Source organism: Oxyura jamaicensis, chromosome 5 (genome assembly GCF_011077185.1).
Source record: "Oxyura jamaicensis isolate SHBP4307 breed ruddy duck chromosome 5, BPBGC_Ojam_1.0, whole genome shotgun sequence".
In the NCBI taxonomy this organism is placed as follows: Eukaryota; Metazoa; Chordata; class Aves; order Anseriformes; family Anatidae; genus Oxyura; species Oxyura jamaicensis.
This window is the reverse complement of record NC_048897.1, coordinates 12,360,175-12,376,861: the sequence shown is the minus strand read 5'-3', so window position 1 is coordinate 12,376,861 and position 16,687 is coordinate 12,360,175. Positions and strand designations below refer to the sequence as shown.

Here is a 16,687-nt window from a genome sequence, read left to right as displayed (position 1 = left end):
TTTTATTTTATTTTATTTTATTTTATTTTATTTTATTTTATTTTATTATTCTAATGTAAGAGTAATTATGTTATCTGATACTTGTTTCCATGGTGCTTTATATGTCAAATCCTCGAGGTAATCTTTTCAGGATTATTCATTTTTATTAATATGCATTTCTAAAACGTTGCGGCATCTTAGAGTCGTTTCTTCAGTGTTTCCTAATTTAGGATGTTTATGGGGGACGGGTGGTCTTTATGGAATTAAGGAGCTATTGTTATTTTTGTAGCTGATGTTTGAGGTGATTAACTTTGCTTGCATATATCGTAGGAGAAGAAATCTGCTTATAAAGAAACCTCAAATTTTAAGATATTAAGATTGCAGTTGCAAACATGTTACATAAACTGTAACTCGAATCCACCATAGGACATTTAGTCGACCATTTTTTGACACATTTTTTTAAAAAATCTCTTGATTCAGTAAAATAATATCCTTTACGTGGAATGTATTCTTACGCAAGTGTTTAAAAGACAATGAAGAATTATATATTTTGCCTTAAATGGCACAAATCTCTTGTTTGGGGGAGTGATAGATTTTTTAATGCGTTGCTTGAAAAAATAGTTTAACGGGGACGTCATTTTGCTCTTTATAACTCCTTTTGATGATCATTAAGATTTATGTCAGGAATTATGATTCAGGTACACACCCCCTCACCACTTGTGTTAATACGAGGTCTCAATCACCACGTATTCACTGTACGCTCAAGCAAAACTCCCACTGAACTCGTTACGTTCAGGCTTAACCACACAAGAGTTTTGCTTAAGAAACAACGTCGAATAAAACATAGGGATTATGTCCTTGAATTTTCCCTTCTGAAAATCCCTGGCAAAATGTGCCTGTCGATAGGCACTGCTGTGTACTTGTTTTTACACCCGCGAAGGCTACGGCCTCCTGAGAGAAGGTACATGCACATACATGTTAAGTGCCCTGAGAGCCCAAAGGGTGGAAATAAAGAAATTTGTGTCTACACAGCCCTGAAGAGCCGTCGGTCCACGCAGTGGTGTCTGCAGCAGCTCCTGGGCAGCTCGGCGCCCCGAGCAGTTCTGGGGGTGTTCACTCCCCCCGGCCCCCCCCCGCCCCGCGGTGAAGGTGCCTGCGTAAATGGGTTAAAAGTGCTGGAGAAACTGGGTTAGCGAGAGGTGAAGGTGAAGATCATTAGAGGTTTTAGGGCTGGCTGTGGCTGTTTTGCTGGGTTTGTGTGACTGTGCCCAGAGGGCGGAGTTCCTGCACATTCCTACCTCACCGGAGAACCTGCCCTCAACTCCACCGCAGCTACTCCAGAGAGATGGGACCCTCCAGAAGAAACCTGCCCAGCAATCCCAGCGAGCCTTCCCGCCAGAAGGGTAGGTGCACTTCAGGAAAACCTTCAATACTCCTTTTCCCGGCAGACAGATCCGTGGGATCTGAGCGAACCGAGATGACAGACTTCTGTCTAAACGTACTGGTTCCCCGTGCCCCCTGATAAGCAGATCGCCCGTGCAACCGAAGCAGAGTTTCAAAGCACCAGTTACACTAGAACTGCGTGTGCCTAATGTTAGGATTTTTTTTTTTTTTTTTTTTTGGTCTCTTCCTTAAAGTGTTTCCTCCCCCGGCCTCCTCCCTCCCCCTCGGGCTCTTTCGTTTCGATCGGTAAGTTGGAAGTTTTCTTCGCCGCTTTAGCAGTTCTCCCTCTTTCTCTCGACATTTCTGGTTATTTTATTAACGCGCTCTTTGTTTGCTTGCCTGACCCTAACGCCACAAATAGTCACACGGGTGCAATGTTGTGTTTGCCTCTTTTAAGATGCCAGGAGGAACTGCCTCTACCTGCGACAAAGGCGCCCGATGGCACTTGGGGACGGGAGTCCTCCGCCGACACCGGGTGAGTGCAGATTTTCCTCCTCTTACGTGTGTCCGCTGCCCTCAGGATTGGGGGAGTGGGGCCCCCGCCGCCCCCGGAGCGGGCTCTGCCTCTTTGGCCCCGGCTGAGCCCGGGGGCGTTCCGGGGGTGCTCACGGGGCCCCGCCGCCGCTCGCTCGGGACGAGGCGGGCTGCTCGCTCCGTCGCCGCCCTCCCAAAGGCGGCTTTAGGACAGCGGCCGCGGACGGGCTCCGTAAGGAATGTGGCTTTTAAAATGATTTTTTTCCGTCCGAACCTGTCTTTCGAGATAAAACTACGGGCTCTCTCACCTTTCGGGCGGTGTATAAATAGCGTTAATGTTTCCAAATTGTCAGGAAAGCGACTAAATGCCCGCAATCTGGGAGAGCCGGGAGAGGGACCTTGTAGGAAGCCGTACCTATAAAGCTGCCCCGGCTTTGCTCCGGAGCTAGCGACCCGACCAGCGCGCAGCTTCCTCTGAGAGGTCGAGGCACTGCCTTTGTCTGCCCACTCCCCAAACTCCGTGCCCACTTCCAAGTTGCACCGCGGCTCCCTCCCGTGCCGAAATCTCGGGGTGGCAGCGGGAGTTGCAGCACTGATTTGCTCAGCTCGGGCATGCTTGCGGGTGGGGGCAGGCGTGCGGTGCGTGGGCAGGACCCCGAGGACGGGGCCCTCTGTGGACCCCCTCGTCCCGGTTTGTGCTGTCCTGAAACTGCCGAGGGAAATAACAAAGGTCCGTGACCCTTTCGCTGAGTGATTTGAACTCCTCTGCTTCTGGCACATGCACCTTCGCGAAAATAATTAATTTCTAATACATAGCAAATTAATTTTTCCAAGCTGCCGTGAGACGAGACAGCTCAAAGAGAGGGCAAACGGTGCCTCGCCCCTGACTACTTTAGCGGTGTGGGAAGTGGGGCAGCTCACGGGACGCAGCACATGCAGGCGGCAGCTTTCAGCTCCCCCAGCGTGTGGTCGGCCCGGCTCACACCTGCACAGAGGCTTTTCGGGGGGCACGCGTGGAGCGCCAGTGGACTCCCTGCTCTTCTCTGAGCCGGGGCCCATGGCGACAGCGGGGACCCATCGCGACAGAGGGGCCCCAGAACGGAGTCGTGGGGCCCGGACACCCGTGTCCGCGGTGCGGTGCGGGGGCCGGGCCGGCCGGGGGGCGGCGGGCGGCGCTGCGGCGGCGCTCCGCGGGCTGGGGGCGCTCTTGCCTAGCGGGAGAGCCCCGGGCCCGGCTGCCGTGCTGCGGGGTGGCCGCCGCTCCCGGAGCGGGGGAACCGGCGGCGGAAAGCCGAGCAGCCTCGGAGAAGTTCCCGGAGCCGCCTCGGAGGCCTGGCGCTCACCTGCCGCTCGGTGAACCTGCGTGTTGCAGGCGACCGGCGTTGGGGCGTGGAGGAGTCGGGGCCGTACCCCTTCCCTCCCCTTTAGATGGGAGGAACAATTGGAAGCGTCCTTCTCCGTGAAGGCTTAGCTTTGCATCTTGGTAGCCACCGGGAGATACACGGTGAAATAGGGAACTGCCGTTAAAGTCGTCTTCCTGTGGCCTGCTCCAGGATGGCCCGATCCAGGAGAGGTATGGGAAAAGTCACCTCCCCCTCCACCAGCGCAAAAAATAAAACAGAGAACCCCCCATCCCCCTCCCAAAGAAAAGCCCTCCCCCCCCCCCCCCAATAAAACAACAAAGGAAATAAAACAAACCGGCAAATAATTAAATAACTAAATAAACTACCTTCAACTTTTTTTTTTTTTTTTTTTTTCCTCTCAAGACCGTGTAACAGAATACAGTATCAGGCGAGTGAATTAAACCTAAAGCGAGAGGATTTGCTATTCCCAATCGGGGAAATGAATGCGGACTGTCTGCAGAGTCCGTTTCAAAGAATTATCTCTAGGGAGTCCTCCAAGTGTACTTGGGGTTACCCGTGATTTGAGAGGAAAGACTAAACGAGAGTGACTCTGAGAAAAGCCTGCCATTGTCACCCTCTCTAAGGTGAGTAAAGCATCTCTGTAAAGTTAGGTGCAAAGAGTTGCTTAACCTAAGACCGAGAACTGAAAGCTTTCCGCGCGAAGCGGCCTGAATTTCTAGCTACAAAGACGGCACGAAGCCCCGGCTCTCCGGGGTCCGTTTTCCGCCCAGGGGCGTTCCGAAACCGTTCCAATTGATTTCGCAGGGGCACCTCTTGCAGGGAGGAAGGAGCACGTGAAAGGAGCCCTTCCCCTGCGGGGTGCTCCCGACCCGCTGCGGCAGGAGCCCGGGGCGCTCGCGGTGCCTCCTCGGAGGCTGCGGCAGAGGCAGGGCTGTGCGAAGCCGGGCTGCGAGGCCGGCCTCGCCGAGCTTCCCGGTGACTTGGAGGCCCTCTGACCGAAGTCTTCGCCCCTCAGTGTTCCTTAGTAGAAGGAAAAGAACTCGCAGCCCCCTCTCCGCCCCCCTCCTTGCCGGGTTCCCACCCAGAAATGATCTGATTGCAAGTATTTGAGATCAGATAGTCTGTTAAATTAATCATATCCAAGAGGAGATAGGTATCTGCCAGGAAATCTGGCTGAAGAGTGCCTATCGGGTAAAAAAATAGAATTCTTTCAAACCGAAGCTAGACTATTTAAAAGGGAGAAATAATAATAATAATAAAATAAGTTACATTCTCACAAAAATAAGCAAAACCTTATCCTAAAGCACCGCGCTTCCCAAAAGACCACGCTACTTTTGAGTGTTAAACACGGGTAATATTCATCGGTTACCAGACCGTTTTTTTTTGACGCAAAAATCCCGGTGATGCTAAATGAGGACTTTCATTTCCCTCCTTTTTATGCTCCACGCAACCCAAGAGCTCCCTCATCCCCATACAAGCGTGTTCCCAAAAGGGGATGTCGGCCCCGACCAGACTTTTCACTAGAACCCGAACGAACGAAAGCCGGGACCTATTTATTATCAGAGAAGTCCGTGGAGGGATATGGTTAAACGCACATCGCATAATGACATATATTTTTATCTTGCCATGGCTCAGAGATGACTTTCAAACGTTCTGGTGATAGGTAAATCTCCGCTTAGGTGTCTGAACCGCACTTCTGATGGTGAGTGCATCTGGAGGGGGGAATCACAGTGGTATACAAGGGCAAGTGTATTTTTATTAGTGAAGAGTATACAGACTCATACGGGGCTATGGAAAACAGATGTAAACTAAGCAAATAAAAATCTCACTGTTGTTCTACCAGTGATCTTTTCCCTGTATATCTATATCTCTATGGCTATATATATGTGCGTGTGTATATATATATAAACATATATATGCACGCATATATTTGCCTGATCTTTTCTGAATGTGAACGTGTCCTCTAGCATTCGTCAGAAAAGGCAGCACTCCTTGTTACTTTTCTTGCTTGCTTGTTTATTCTGTTTGAGCAAAGTTGTTTGTTTTTCTGGGAAGCGTAAGTTGCCTTTAGTTATGTCATCAATATCATTTGCATTTAGGCGGAAGGGTAGGATTTATTAGCTCTATTTTTATTATTAAATCAGTGAAGGTAGAAGTACTAATAATTAAATACAGATCTCTCTGATTGCAGGTTGGAACAGCAAAATCGATTGTCTCTTCATCAATAAGACAAGTGTTGAGTAGCTCGCTATTGATTAGTATGTTTATTTATGCAGAACTTTAGCTATTTGCTTACATATTTCGAGTTCTTTGTCTGCTAATTATTATACCAGATTGGTTTGAAAGAAAGAGCTTAGACTGGGAAACACACTTGACAGATCCATTCTTAGCTAACCTGATAGTGGATTATTGCAATCCAATAAGTTTAACAAATTACTTATACGTGCTTGCCTTTCGAGCAATTAGGAAACCGTTTCAGATTAAAATCCCTTGTTGTATTCAGGATCGGTTCATTTAAATAAAGGGGCATTATGCTGAGATATTTTCCGAATTAAAAATGATTTTTTGGATCCGCAGAGGCTGAGCAGGACTCGTTGTGTGCTTCGCCTTCCGGGCCTTCTTTTGTCAGTGTGAAGCACCTTTCCAGCAATAAAGTGGCCCATGGGGTTTCCTTTAGGATGGAATTTAAGAATCGGAGTAATATGAGTATAGAAATCAGGAAAGGGTATTAAAAAAAAAAAAAAAAAGAGAGAGAGAGAGAAAAAAAAAGAAAAAAAAGGGGGGAAATTAAAGGAAAAAAGGAAGGATTGACACTCGGATATTCGGAGCTCTCCAAAGGAGGCGATATTTTCAGTTGCTTTTTGGCTTAGTGATAATATCTGTTCTAAAGCTGCCTCCCCAGCCTCTCTGTGGACGACCTGGTTTGCAGCCGTCCCCTCCCAGGACGGCAGAAGGCTGACATTTTGTTACACATTTTAACCCGCTTATTTATTTATTTATTTATTTATTTATTTATTTATTTATTTATTTCCCCGAGCCAGGCATGTTCTTTAGTGGCCGTTTCTAGCAGGGCTCCGCTTTATCCCTCTCCTTCTCCGCTTCTACAGCGCCGGCACAGGCGTCCCGGCGGCCAAGGGCCGGTGGGAGCCGCGGCTGCCTCCTGACGGTCCCCGCCGGTGCTCCGCTGCCCGGGGGGCGATGCCCGGGGGTCGGGGGGCTGCTCGGGGGTGGCAGCCGGGGGGTGGCAGCCCGGGTGTCGTGGGGCGCTGCCCGGGGGTCGCGGGGCTCCGCTCTCCGGGCTGGGCGGTGGGAGCGGGCCGGCCCGCAGTGCTGCCCGAGCGGCGGAGCCCTCTCTTTCTTCCTTTCCCTCTCAACAAGTTTTGTTGTTGTTGTTTGTTGTCGAGGGGCTGGTGGTGGGGGTGGGGATTTTTTTTTTTTTTCTTTTACCTCCAGCAACTGCTGCTTTACAACCTGTAGAGATAAGACGGCCTCCCATCAGATGATCGCAGAGATAAGTAATCTCTCCCCTCGGTCCCTGGTATAGTTGACTGTATGCGCTTGAATCTTAGAGCGCTAAGTCTGTCCTATGAATGAACGAGAAAACACTCGACAGGTCGTGAATAATCGTTTTAATGAGTGTGTAAAAGCGTGCGACGGGGTGCACGGAGCTGTCGGGTTAAACAAACAACTTGTACCCTGACGAAATCCGATTGTTAAAGTGCAAAGTGGTGTCAGTCCAATTTCCATCCCAGTTCTAAATACCACAGATCTAAGTCGCGGGAGTCCAATTTTCCCCATTAAGAAAAATAACAATATTTTCTGAACGTAAGTGCGACCGTCCCTTATGTTAGCCTTTGACGAAAAAAAAAAAAAAAAAAGGAAAAAAAAAAAGACTAGTTGAATATTCAATAGGTATCGAAGCTCCTTCCATTATTTTCTTATTATTTTTAAGAAATGAATTTCAAAGTGTGTTTGACATTTTCCTAGATATTATCAGAACAATGCGGTAAATATTTTCCCTCTGTGTTCTCTCCCCCCCCGTATGTTTTTTCACAGATCACTGGAGGCAAACATCGAATTAATTGGATCTCAGTGACTGAGGTTGGTAACATTGTGCTGAACTAAGGTTTTCTCTGACATTATGTCCAGGTGTCTGCAGGAATTTTTAGGCATTTATAGAAAAGGTAAATCCAGAGAACACCTAGCATAAAATTAAAAAGTGGTTACAATATTGCACACCCCAAGTCCAAGTTATCTTACTTCTGTGTGGGGAAGTAACACTGTGTTCTGTGGTAATCTATATAGGGACTATAAGTTCCAGAGAGAATAAATGGAGTTCACCTCTGCCATGAGAATAGCCAGGTCTGTTTCCTCCACAACTAGAGGGCCTTGCACTATTTTGCAAATGCAAAACCGAACTCAAGTCAATTGATTATTATTTGGGGTTGCTTATTTAATGGCTCATATTACTTATGATTATTGCTGCTGAAGACTTCCAGAGCAAATACAGGTCTGGTTCTCTCTGTGAAAACTCGTTTTCAGATACATTCTCCATTTCTCTGAAAATACCAGTTTGAGCAAGGTGAGGCAAGGCAACCCCTGATGGAAACCAAGGCTGTTCAAAAATTTCTCCGTAACATAGTTCAGTTTAATACTCTGATTTTCAAAATTAATATGACGAGAAAATAAAAGGCATGACAAAATGCATTCCTAAGGCTATAGACTTAATCGAGACCCAGTGCAGTTTCCAGTGATATGAATGGGAAATTTACTTTTGATGCAAGTGGTAGTCGAATCTGGCCCTTCGTGAACTGGATAGGAACACACAGAAGGCTTTAGTCTCAAGCCGGTATCTCCAGAGTTTGTAACATTTTGAATTAAAACATAGCTGTTTTATTTTTTATTTTTTTATTTTTTATTTTTAACCAACGCAATTTTATTCTGGTCTTTAGGAGCAGTCTAGTAGGCATTAGGAATGGATATCGCTCATTTCGTGTTCCTAAGCATGGCAGAATTGCCGCTAGTACTTTCCTTTGAGAGCGGTGTTAGAGAGAAAAGAGAGAAGGAAAAGAGAGGGAGAGAGAGGGGAAAAAAACAAACAAACAAACAAAAAAAAACGCAGGATTTGGGAGCGGATCTATAACTAATGACCCAAACGATCATATGTCAGTATTTAACGAGCATCTGACAAATGTTCTGGGCATTTTCAAGCATGGCTTTGTTCGGACTGTAGGACTTGAAACACGTCGTTGCGCGGGCCAGTCTGACTGGTGAAGACTGTCAAAGTCGAAATGCTGTCGGTTCCCGCTGCACTGGGGAGCTTTGCCTTGGCTCTGCGGGGGAAAAAGAGATGTAGGATCAGCCCCACAGAGGAAAGATAGAGGAGAATGAAAGACAAACAGCAAGAACATGTGGCTCCTAAACACAACAGGACAGGAGACTGCATCCTGAGAGCTAGGCAACATTTCTCATCCAAATGAAAGAATAATGCCCTCCTACTGCAATTGCAATTTCCTCTGCAACAAAAAAAAACGCGTAAAATGGGCACAGTGGATAGCAATGACCTATCAGTTTCCTGCTGTAGTTCTGCTAATAAATAAACTTCTAAATGTTTAAAACACTCTATCTGTCACATTCACAAGATAGGTACTGTAAATTCCTGTTGCAGATATACCAACAGAGATCCAAGAGGTTGCCTCTGTTTTTGTATCTCTCTCTTACAAGAAATGCACTATCAAAACATTAATTATATTTGAAAGGGAGCAGATTATTTGTTTGAGAAAGAATTACATTCTTGAATTTATATTCCACGCAGATCTCTCCTCCTGTCTGCCGAGAGGGTTGAACTGTAAATCTGTCTCAAATGATGTACCCCTAAAATGTAGGTAGGTGTGTCACATTAGAGTCGTAGAGAGATGGGAGATAATCTGTAGGTGCTTTTAGACACCTCTGTGGGATGGGTCGTTAGGGAATGTCGAAATCAACATGAAATCGCGAATCTAACATGTGAAGAACATACACCCCTGTTCTCTGACAATGGAAACACAAACACACATAGACACGCGGAGCTGAGCCTAGGTAGTTATTAAACACTGTGACTCACGGGAGTTCGGGCCTCCAGTTCCTGTTTATTTTTAAAATGCCACATGCACATCTTGCAATAGCCGATAGTTGAAAAGCTACCAACCGTGTGACTCATGAGCTATCATTTAAAGATTTTACCTTATTTCCTGCTCTTCAAAAGACTAATAAGAGAGTTAAACAGATGCCCTTATCGTCTTCTAAAAAAAATAGTCTTATAGTCTTGGCGATCTACTGGGGCTTTCTTAGGAGCTCTGAAAGTCTGTCCTTGGGATCTTATTTTTCCCCTCCCCTCTAAGCAGCCGTTCAGTATTTCCTAGCCTACCTTCAGGCGCCCTTAAGTGTCTCAACAGGATTGTTCCTTGGCATCAAAGCCACTTTGGCGGCGACTGATGCGACCAGTCCGTTCAGAAAGGTGTCTGGGGCTATCTCTGCACGGCTGGGGGAATGTGTCAATAAATCGATACCCTTAGTTTGGGACCCGAGGAAGCCACTTTAGCACCGGGTCCTGAACGGTGGCTCCTTTTCTCTCTGCCTGCCTTTCTCGAGAGTCCCGGAGCGGCTTCCTTGAGCCCTGGGAAAGCCAAGCCATGGGGGCTGAAGGGCGGTCGCACCGAGCACGGGGGGGCCGGGAGGGCCGGGCTTTCTCGCCTGCGGCTGTGCCTGGGATGTGCTCTCTCCCTGATTAGGTATCTGGAGGAAGAAGCCGCGACGAGAACCGCCTGCCAGCCAGAGCGGGGACCTGCCCGGCAGAAGGCTACGTGATGGACGAGGGCTGCGTGGTCACGATGCAAAAGGCAGAGCGGGACGGCGTGCTGGCATCAAACTTTTTTTTTTTTTTTTTTTTTTTTTTTTTCCCGCTACAACCAAAAAGAAACATGGAGGGGGGCGAGGAGGGAAGGCAGTGGGGGCTGGGAGGGAGAGATCGGAGAACTTAGTGGCTGTCTGGAGTGTAAACACGAGGAGTCCCTCAGCTCCTCGGGAGAAGGGCGGCTGCGCTCGGCAGACCCGCGGAGCCGCAGGACGCAGGAGGGGCGGAGGCGCCCCCGGCCCACCCCGGGCCCCCGCCGCTCGTCCGGAGCCCCGAGGGCTGCAGGGCAGCGCTGGGCACCGCAGCCAGCCCACACGTCTTCCCGGGCCCAGCCGGGCTCCTCGCCGACCGCCGTGCCGTCGGAGGGAGGCAGAGATCAGCCCGGGCTTGAGGATGAGACGGGACGCGGAGGGGGTGGCATGAAACAGCCTTAGGGCTGCAAGTCCCATTTAATTCCTCGTTTAGCTTGGTGGAGATCTCCCGCTCCTCCCTCGGACTTGGGGGACAAGGCTGCGGTGGCCGAGCCCGTCCTTTTTTTGCGTTGCTTGTGACCGCGCATTGGACTGCCGCCGTGCCAATAAATGCTCTGAGCGCGGCTCAGCCGGCGGCCAACGCTGCTCCGACATCTCCGCCCCGGCACGGCCCGGCACGGCCCGGCTCTGGCCCGTCTCGGGGCTGCGGGGTCGCCTTCGGGTGCTCTTCGTGCATGGGCGGGGGGGCTGCTGTGCCTTTATGGTTTTGCACCGGCACCAACCCCGTGCCCTTCCATGGGTCTGTCTAGGCCTGAGGTGCACCCGGCGCTCCCAGGGGTGCACCCAGCAATAGGATGCGGTTAAACCAAGTTTACCTTCGCGCCCTGACACCGATACACGGTGCGAGGGGCTTGGCCGTCGTGCAGCGCCGACGGTCGGTGTTCACCCCCGGCAGCTGCAACAGGGAGCAGAAAGGGAACATGGGTGCTCCTAGCGTCCCCTGCCCACTTTCCCCAAAAGTTCAGAAGAGAGAAGGCCAGGAAAAGAGAAAAAATAAGGAAGATCTACGCAAGTGTAGAGAGCGTTCAGGTCTCTATGTATTATTATTATTAATCATAAAATCCCAGCAAAACAACGGCTCTCTTATAAGGGAAATCTGAGGAGCACGGTGAGCTAAGTGGAAGCTCTGTTTCCAAGGCAAGGCAGGATTAGTTCACTGCACATAATAGCCAGTGTGTAGGAATTGCAAATGAACATCACCAGTAGTGCTGGAGTTACCCTCCTTAAATTAATATCGGGCTGGCTTCCTTGCACAATATGTAAATAACAGACATTTCTTAGCTTTCGAGGGGAAGGAAAAAAATTATTTATTTATATATGTGTGTGTTTTCCCGTGATTTAATCCAAGAAACTCCTTTCCCACTGTATCCAGATAGCAGTGCAGGAATTTGGGATGCTGGCCCCTCAGTCTTCTTTGCCTGATTAAAAGAAAAACCAAACATAAAACCCCAAACAAACAAACAAACAAACAAAAAAAACTAGCAACAAAAAACGCACAACCAACCAAAACCCACAACCAACCCAACCCAACCACCAATCATAAAACCAAGCAAACGAACAACAACAACAACAAAATGACACACGCATCGATTCAGGGCAAGCCACGGGTGATGCGCAGCCATGCCCACCAGCAGCCCCGTGACAGCAGCGCGTACCGGGCGCCCCAGCGCTTGCCCTGCCCAGGGTTTGGCCCCGACGAGCGGTGCCTCCTCTGGCTCTGAGCAGTGGGGGCTGCTGGCGCACTCTCTCAGGATGTCATTGTAGACGCAGGCCCGTAAATCTCGGCTGAACCAATGTTTCTATCCCGTCATCAGGCATGCAAAGGGGGGAAAGTAATACATTTGATCTTCCGCCGCAAAGAGGGGAGAGAGAGAGAGATTGTAGGCTCCACGGCTCCTTCAAACACTTCAGGAATTAATGGGGGAGGGGAAGGGGCTAGGAAGGATGGATGCGTTAAGATGGTAAAATAAAAACATGATATGAAGATATATTTACTGTCATCTCAGAGCCAAAACATTTATGCTCCCACGCCTTTTTTTTATTTTTTATTTTTTTTGAACAAATAGGAACTGAAGTGATGCATTTTAATTATTTTAGGAAAATAAGCAAGAAGGCTCGTTTTCAGTCTAAATAAATAACAGAGTGTTCTGTGCTGATGATGTTTCTGGCTCATGATGGCCTCATCTATGCAGCCACTACTATGACATCTGAAAACCTGGGAAGAATGGGGTGTTACTGGCAATTTCTCAAAGGAGCTATCCATTATTTGTGAGGCTTTCTGAAACAGAACATGCAAAGAATTTGTTGACAGTCTGAGAGGTGAAAAGGGGTGGAAAATATTTTCCCAAAGCTTCAGCTCAGAATGAGTACCTAATCTCGCTATTGTTTTAAGACGTGGGGAGGAGCAATTTCCCTTATTTTGCAAATAGTTATTTCAACTCTTTTCCCCAGTAGTGTGGAAAGGACACATTTCCCTGCTCTACAAGGAGATGGATGCCTTGCAGTCTCTCAGATCAGTTTTGTTTTGTTTTGTTTTGTTTTGTTTTCCACTGCCTGATATAATTCCTGATAACTTTATTCCTGCATACAATGTATCCTTAATCTCTTACAGATTGCAGGGAGCTTCCTGAAGGATAGTGATATTCAGAAGATTCACTTTTTCTTTTAGGAAGGGGGGAGGAGGGAAATATCTCCTTCACCTAGAAGTAGAATCAACTTATGTGTAGTCAGGAGAAAAGGAAAATGAAAGAAAAAAAGAAAAAAGAAAAAGAAAATGAGTGAGAACATAGCAAAGAGAGACTCTTCAAGCTCACTTTTTTTTTTTTTTTTTTTTTTTTTTAAGAAGCATGAAACATTATATAACAATTGTAGGGAACACTAAACCACATGCACTGATAATTTCATAGCAGAAAACATTAGTCATGATCTTCCTGTGTAAAAAAATTAAATCAATAATGGGTTTCAGTTCTCTTTTGCAGAAACACCTAAAGCATTTAAGGCTAGCAGGATTTAGTCCATACATTTTTACCCCCAAATGAGACTCCTCTTCACATCTTTAGTAAAGATTTTCATTATATTTCTGATGCTCCTCTCCTCTGTCTGACTTGCATTTTGTATGGGGTAAATTCTGTTACTCAAACTCTGCAGCCAGTTTCCATCAGCTTAAAATGTGTCCAGTGAAAAGCAGAGTAGAGTACTATCGACAAACTCCTTTCTTTCCCTTTATGGTGTGTTTGTACTGCATCTTCAAGATTTGCCAATGAAAGCTCCAGAAATGCTGCTTTGGAGGCTGTGTCATGAGTCTGATGAGAGCAGGAACTGCAAGAAAGTGGATAGCTAGGAAAAGTCATGTTTTTGTTCCCGATTCAAGCACAACAGCAACATCAGCAATAGCAACAGCAACATTGAGACCACATCAAGAAAAAAGAAAGAATGAAGAGGAAAGAAATCTAAACAGCAGTGAGGAAGAATATAAATGTTTAGCAGAGCAGGACAGTACTACTGATTTCTAGCCTATGTAACTCCTACCGAAAATATGCAGCAGACCATAGCTTGTACTACTCAGGTGACAAAAGAAGATAGTGATGGTCATGGATGTCTGAGTGTTAGCTGGTTTCCAGCATGTGAAGCCATGTCCACTAATATTCCTAAAAGTTTTCTGAAACATCTCTGCCCCTACAAGCAAAGCAGAAAAGTGCTTGCTGCCTTGTTTTCATGTAGATCCTAACACCGTCCTGGATTTTCCTGTACAGTTCCACCATGACCTGTGTTGAAACTATGAAATGGTGTCATTGATCTTGAAAGAAATATACTTTTATAGATGGAGAATAGATGACCTAACAGGATCTTCCGTCTACATTCTCAAAACTTACATTTTCACAAAAACGATAGGCCAATTATCATATTAGCTTGGGATACTCATTATTTCAGGTTTCAGATTTAACTGAAATTAAAAAATTGATGAACAATGTTGACAATACTGAAAAATGGTGACTCAAAGAGTGTTATCATTATACTTCAAAAATAAGATATTGATGTCAAGAAACTTTTTTTTAGGGCTATTAAGACTGACTTTGAATCTTCCTTCTGGCACCTAGAGTGGGGAGCTGCCTTCAGTACTATTGAAAAACCCTCTTGATGTTTGGAGAAGAAGCAAATTTCATAGACTGCCCTCTTTTCCATGTAAGGACACCAGTATCACATGCACTATGCACAATAGCAAATCTGTCACATGAAACAATGGATGTTCCTGTACATAGAGAGAGGAAGAAAGGTTGCTCCTGATGTGTCCTTTCTTTAAGCTTTTTTGTTTGTTTGTTTGTTTGTTTGTTTGACAATGAGCAGAATGATCATTGTTTACAGTTTTGCAAAACCTGAAACAGGGCTAGTGTGATTAGCATTTTAAAAAGTTCCTTTATTCTGTGACCAAAAGTGCAGAAGGAGCTGTCTTGAGGTAGGTTTTCTTGGTACATGGTTTGAATTAGCTTTCAGGGAAGACAGTTCAGAAGTCAATGTCAGGCTAGAGCTTCCAAGGTTGGCCTTTACTAAATCTTCTCCTTATGGAGACATGAGTAAGAAGAACACTTTTGAAATGCTTCAAATCCTGAACACTGCTCTGTCACAATGAACCATTATAAAATTATAGAATATGATAAGGGCAGGAAAACAAGAGGGAAATCCATCATTGCTGCTCTTGCAAATAGCGAATGAAGATCATGAAACGCTAGCTCCTTCAGTGAGAAGTCCTCAGGTACATGGGGAACAGCACTTGTTGTTATTTCAGGTTTTCACGTTTTGTGTGATAAATTCCTTACACAGATCCATGACCATAAGTGCACTCAGAAAGACCCTCAATGGTGAACCTTTCCCTTGGATCACTAAGTATCTATTGTATTCATCTGCCATACATCTATGAGTGCTCTAACTGGACTAACATTTGGCATATTTCAGCTCTCAGTTATGGTCCAAAGGTTGACAGTTAAATGTGGAGCACCAAAGGCCCAATATCTCATTTTGACAGATATTTTGAAGTGTACAAAATATTATTGGCTCAATAGCCAAATAATATTGGCACACACAAAAAAAAAATGATCCAGGATTTATATAAAGGTGGCAGGGGTAGGCTGCTTTAGGCTGCTGCATATTTTAAAGCCTAAACTAAAAGAAGTAGCTTCTAATTTAATAAAAAGTGCTTTGAAAGTTGCTAAGCAACTTCTAGATATCTTGCTTTATGAGAAGTTCATTTGTTTGTTTAATTTCAGAAAAAGGTTGCATGTTATTATCTGTTCCATAAATCAAAAGAAAAATGCATAATTGAAATGCAATAGGACACTTCAACACTTTCTTTGCTTTTTATCTTTTGCAATTAAAACCCCTTTAATTGTCTTGTGAAGTTTCATCAAATCTTCAACAAATGTTATTTATGTATAAAACTTCAACAGATTATTGAGTATGTAAAGAACCAAAGGAAAAAAAAAATTAAACAGGTTTGTCATATGGTATGTGTTTATCTTAACCTTTCTTCTTAAAAAAATCTCATCTACTAAGTACTTTTATCAGACACTAATTATACTCTTTCTGGAAAGAATTTCTCCAACACCCTTCAATGCCTACACCCTTTAATCATATCTCATTACATCTACCTAATCCATCTCTTTTTCACATTGCCAGAGCTCATTAATAGTTTTAAAAGCCAGTCCTGGACATTATCTTTCCTTTCTATAGAAATATAAATAATACCAATAATGTTTTATTCCTAGATTTCATAGGCATCTATAATTAGATTAAAAAATATTTGGCAATATTGAAATTTCCTCTGAAAATAACTCTTTAAAGTATGTAATAGAATAGCAGTAGAAAGATGTAAGTCTTCTCCAAAATGGTTGTTTTTATAAGCTGTTTTAACAGTGGATCAATAATTACTTTGAAAGGAAGCAATCCTTGACTAACATTTAGCAGATATTGTGCTTCACAGATGTTTTATAGGTGATTTATATACTACCTTGTAAACAGTGTAGGTAATCTCAAGAAACTCTACACAGTCGTTAGTTAAAAAAAAAGTGTGGCCAAGAAATGGCCTTCCTCATTTCTATGTTACATGCGTTACATCACTGCACTATGAAAAGCTAATAGAAAATGTCTCTGCTGTATTAACAACTAAAGTGAACCGATCAACATAGAATGAATAATTGATGTGTCAAATTTTCTTTTTTTTCTTTTTTTTTTTTTTGTTCTCAAATTGTCTGCAAACAGGATGCAAAATTCTCTACTATTTTACCCTGCAAAATTATTTGTAAATTACGTCAGTGAACAATTATTATTCTATAAACCATTCCTATTTGTTGTTAATTTTGGCAATTTGCAATTTATATTGTATTATTAATTATGAAAGATATGCAAATTTATTTGTGCTCTCATTTTCTAGATGGTTAGCTCTACATTATGCTAGTTTACCTCAGCTGAAAATCTGAGTAATGACTCAAACATATGCTGTATTGATTCAT

General features: G+C 45.1%; 1 long non-coding RNA gene across 2 annotated transcripts; it reads left to right on the top strand.

Moving 5' to 3' along the window:
- Positions 1 to 925: 925 nt before the first annotated feature.
- On the top strand, positions 926 to 12,998 carry LOC118167727. Of its 2 annotated transcripts, XR_004751241.1 has the most exons (6): positions 926 to 940; positions 1,312 to 1,382; positions 1,820 to 1,897; positions 6,714 to 7,444; positions 9,076 to 9,145; positions 10,031 to 12,998. It is a non-coding gene; the product is annotated as an uncharacterized LOC118167727 (long non-coding RNA). The 2 variants fall into 2 exon arrangements; XR_004751240.1 differs by lacking the exon at positions 926 to 940 and having other exon boundaries at positions 1,106 to 1,382.
- Positions 12,999 to 16,687: the final 3,689 nt, after the last annotated feature.